Source organism: Hipposideros armiger, unplaced genomic scaffold, assembly GCF_001890085.2.
Source record: "Hipposideros armiger isolate ML-2016 unplaced genomic scaffold, ASM189008v1 scaffold_1396, whole genome shotgun sequence".
NCBI classification, from domain to species: Eukaryota; Metazoa; Chordata; class Mammalia; order Chiroptera; family Hipposideridae; genus Hipposideros; species Hipposideros armiger.
Genome location: NW_017732746.1, coordinates 195,035 through 200,122, shown reverse-complemented (window position 1 = coordinate 200,122; position 5,088 = coordinate 195,035). Strand labels below are relative to the sequence as shown.

At 41.7% G+C, this 5,088-nt stretch overlaps 1 pseudogene; it reads right to left on the bottom strand.

Annotated features, from left to right (window-relative positions):
• LOC109377420 (eukaryotic translation initiation factor 4B pseudogene) overlaps nucleotides 1–4,678 on the bottom strand; it is a 10,843-nt pseudogene extending 6,165 nt beyond the window's left edge.
• Nucleotides 4,679–5,088: the final 410 nt, after the last annotated feature.

The following is a 5,088-nucleotide window of genomic DNA, read 5'->3' as shown; positions in this document are numbered from 1 at the left end:
CTGTGGGTTTATCATATATCAACTTTATTATATTGAGATATGATCTCTCTATTCCCACTTTGCTAAGAGTTTTTATGATAAATGGCTGCTGGAGTTTGTCAAATGCTTTTTCTGCATCTATTGATATAACCATATGATTTTTATTTTTCATTTTGTTGATGTGGTGCTCACATTAATTGATTTGCAGATATTGAACCAAGCTTGCATAGTAGGGATGAAACTGACTTGATCATGGTGTATGATCTTCTTAATATATGCTGAATTCTGTTTGCTAATATTTTGTTGAGGATTTTTGCATCTATGTTCATCAGGAATATTGGGCTGTAGTTTTCCTGTTTTGTACTGCCTTTATGTGGTTTTGGAATCAAGGTGATAGTGGCTTCATAGGAAGAGTTTGGGAGCCTTCCCTCCTTCTGGATTTTTTTGGAGTGGTTTGAGAAGAATAGGTGATAATTGTTTTTTGAATGTTTGGTAAAATTCACTTGAGAAGCCATCTGGTCCAGGGCTTTTGTTTGTGGGAGCTTGTTGATTACTGATTCAATTTCCTTGGTAGTAATCAGTCTACTCAGGTTTGCTGTTTCTTCTTGAATTAGCTTTGGAAGGTTGTATGCTTCTAGAAAAGTATCATTGCTTCCAGATTGTCAAATTTGTTGGCATATAATTGCTCATAGTAATTTCTTTTTTTTTTTTGTATTTCTGTGGTGTCTGTTGTCACTTCGCCTCTCTCTTTCCTGATTTTACTAATTTGAGTCCTCTTCTCTCTCTCTTTTTTTTGATGAGCCTGGCTAGAGGTTTGTCAATTTTTATCTTCTCAAAAAACCAGCTCTTGGTTTTGTTGATCTTTTGTATTGTTTTTCTGGTCTCTATTTCATTTATTTCTGCTCTGGTCTTTATTATCTCCTTCCTTGTATTCCCTTTGGGCTTATTTTGCTTTTCTTTTTCCAGTTCCCTGAGGTGTAAGGTTAACCTGTTGATTTGAGATTTTTCTTGCTTCTTTAAGGAGGCCTGCACTGCTATGAACTTCCCTCTTAGGACTGTTTCTGCTGCATCCAAGAGATTTTGGGTCGTGGTATTTTCATTTTTGTTTGTCTTGAGGTATCTTGATTTCCTCCTTGATCTCATTTTGGACCCACTTGCTATTTAGTAGCATGTTATTCAGCCTCCATGTATTTGTGTGCTTTCCAGGTTTCTTCTTGTAATTGATTTCTTATTTCATAGCATTGTGGTCAAAGAAGATGTTTGATATGATTTCAATCTTCTTAAATTTATTGAGACTTGTTTTTTGGCCTAACATGTGGTCTATCTTGGAAAATGTTCCATGTGCACTTGAGAAGAATGTATATTCTGTAGCTTTGGGGTGAAATGCTCTGAAAATAGCAATTTAATCCAGATGGTCTAATGTGTCATTTAAGGTCGCTGTTTCCACATTGATTTTCTGTCTGGAGGATCTGTCCATTGGTGACAGCGGGGTGTTGAAGTCCCCTACTATGATCAACCACTGTTGATCTCTGTCTTATGTCTGTCAATAACTGTTTTATATATTTAGGGGCTCCTGTGTTAGGTGCATAGATGTTTACTAGGGTTATGTCTTCTTGTTGGATTGATTCCTTTATTATTATGAAGTGGCCTTCTTTGTCCTTGTTTATATTCTTCAATGTAAAGTTCATTTTATCTGATATAAGTATCATTACTTCAGCTTTTTTCTCAGTTCCATTTGCATGAAATATTTTACTCCACCCCTTTACTTTTAGCCTGTGTGTGTCTTTTGATCTGAGGTGAGTCTCTTGTATAACATAAGCAAGGGTCTTGCTTTCTTATCCATTCAGCCACCCTGTGTCTTGTGATTGGCGCATTCAATCCATTTACATTTAATGTGATTATTGATAGGTGTGTACTATTGCCATTTTGTTATTTGTGTTCCTGGTCTTTGTTAGTTAGGTTGTTTTCCTCTTTCCTCTGCTTAAAGAAACCCTTTTAACATTTTCTGCAATGCTGGCTTGGTGGTAATGAGTTCCTTTAGCTTATTCTTTTCTGGGAAGCTCTTTATCTCTCCTTCAATTTTAAATAATAACCTTGCTGGATAAAGCAATCTAGGTTGTAGGCCTTTGTTTTACATCACTTTGAAGCCCTCCTGCCACTCCCTTCTGGCCTGCAGAGTTTCTGTAGAAAAGTAGGCTGATATTGTTACGGACATGCCCTTGTAAGTAACTTGTTGCCTGTCCCTTGCTGCTTTTAAGATTCTGTCTTTGTCTTTTTTAACCCTTGCCATTTTCACTATATTATGTCTTGGTGTGGGCCTGTTTGGCATCATCTTGGTTGAAACTCTCTGCACTTCCTGGGCTTGTATGTCAATTACCTTTGCCAGGTTAGGAAAGTTTTCAGACATTATTACTCCAAACATGTTCTCGATCCCTTGCTCCCTCTCTTCTCCTTCTGGTATTCCTATGATGCACATGTTGTTGCACTTGATGTTGTCACCCAGCTCTCTTATACTATTTTCAATGTTTTTTATTCTTTTTTCCTTTTGTTGTTCCACTTGGAAGATCTCTGCTATCTTGTCTTCTAGGTCACAGACTCAATCCTCTGCTTCATCCAATCTGTTAGTAATTCCATCAAGTTTGTTATTTAATTTGGTTATTGTATTCTTTAGTTCTAGCTGGTTGTTTTTCATGATTTCTCTATCCTTCTTTATATTCTCATTAATTTCCTTGAACATTCTAATAATCAGTGTTCTGAACTCTGTGTCAGGTAGGTTGTTTACCTCTATTTCCTCTAGATCCATTGAATCAAGAGTTTTCTTCCTTTCTTTTTGGGGATGTGTTTCTTTGTTTCCCCATTCTGGCTTACTTTTTGTGGTTACATTGATATAATAGGTAGATCCCCTAGGTCTCTCAGTCTTTTCTGGGTGGATTTATGTGGCATGTGTCTTTATATTTGAATTACTCAGTCTTCTTTTTCTCCTGTGCGTGTGTACCAGAGGTGTTTCTTGTGTTGTGTGTCTTCTCTTGTTGAAGTTGAGCTTTGATTGCTTTTGGCTTGTCAGTAGGTGGGATTGACTCCCAGGCTGACTAGCTGTGAGGATTAGCTGTGTCCACAGTTTATGAGCTGCTGTGTGGGGGTTGACCCCTCCAATGAGGCTTGGCCCCTATGGGATCTTGTGCCTGTAGCAATGTCTCTTTGGGTGTGACTCTTGTAAGTCAAACCCCGTTATGCATGGTTTTATCTAAAGTTGGCCTCTGTGTGTGATGCTTCTTGTGCCTCTTTGGCTGGACCCTGCTGCAGAGTGATTTTAGAGCAAAACAGATCAACAAGCACAACCACAACAGCCACCAAATGAAACCAGATACTCTCACATGTAAAAAACAGCCAACAACCTACACTCAACATGTACAGAAATATCAAGCATACAAAAGAAGAAAACAAACAAACAGAAACAAAACAACAGCAAAAAAAAACAAGGAACCAATAACAAAACAAAATAAAATAAAATATGATAAAAATAAAAAATAGAATAAACACGAGAAACAAAATAACAACACCCAAAAAAATAAAATTGCAGAAAAAATGGAAAGAAGGAGGGAAAGTAGAGCAGTGAAAAAAAAAAGAAAAGAAGGGAGAGAGAGGGCAGAAAAGAAAGAAGGAAAGAAAGAGAGAAATATATATATATATATATATACCCTCATATATATGGACATATATATCCACATATATGCACCTTTTTATATGCCTATATTAAAAAGTAAAAATGATAATAATGAAATAGAAAAAAAACAAAAACAACCAACACAAGCAACCAACAAAAAAACCCCAAAACACCCAAAAGAACCAATTAACAACAATATAACACACCAAAACAAACAAACAACAACAACAAAAAAAACAATAAACAACCAGTGCCAGTCTTAGCTGAAGTCCGCCAAGCTCTCCCCAGGTTTTCCTCTGCTATACCCAAACTTCTCTGCATCTTGTGGGGTCAGAGCCAGCCACCTGGTACCTAGAGTGACCCTGGCAATGCAGGTCTATTTTGGATGAATGGAGTTATGAGGTGTGATTGGTAGTTTTTACAAAGCCAATGCTGTTTCTACTCTCAGCTGCCCAGAGGCACATGGAGTGCTGCGCAGCCAGAAGGCTGGATGTACGTCTTCGGGCACTCTTTCCACTGGAGGCTGTGGGGGAGGGGTGGAGATTTCAGAGCTTCTAAAAGTCACCTGCCAGAGGTCTTTGTGTGACTCAGCAGCTGAACTTGTCCTGCCTCCCAAGCCGTGCAGGAGGGGTGGGGACGGGGTGTGTAGGCGCACACTCCAGCAGCCTCTTCTCATGTGGAGTTTCTCAGCCCCCTGGGAGTAGGATCACCTCTGTAATCTGACCCTACTCCTCCATTCAGGGGTCAGCTTAAGGCTTTGGCTTGGCAGGGGCAAAGGTTTCTGGGAGAGGGTGGGGGTTCTTATCTATCTATGCAGTTTTCTGCTTTCTGTCCTAGAAAAAAGAGGGGGGGAAAAAGGTCCCCCACCGTTTTGAGCTCAGGCACTCCAGCTGAGCTCCTGCTGCGCTCCAGGAGGGACCGCTGGGGCGCAGGGACAGAGCCCACCCTGGCAATGCAGCGCTCTCCGCTCTGCTCTCCGCTCTGCCTCCTGGGGTCGCACATCTCCGCTGCTAGGGGTGCGGGCTGAGTCTCCATGCGTCTCGCCTGGTTTGAGGTTTCTGCCTAAGGGGCTCCTGTCACACTCACAGCAGGGCTGGGTGGGCACAGGGCCGAGCCCGCCCTGGCGCTGCAAACGCTCTCCACTCTGCCTCCTGGGTTCCCCCAGCTCTGCAGCCGCTGGTACGGACCACGTCTCTGCTTTCAGGTCTCCTCTCACTATTCCCCCACTCGCCCAGCCCAAGGCTTCTGTCTCAGACAGCAAACTGCCAGGCTTTTGCTGCTCTCTAGGCTAGCAGCGAGGCCCAGGGAGCGAGCAGCGGGAACACTCTCCAATGTGCTCTCTGAGGTCCCGTGTCTCAGCAGCCACAGGTGCGGGCTGTGCCTCCACGCATCTCGCCTCCCTCTTCCCCCACTCGCAGGGTCTGCCCACCTTTAAGTACTCTGCG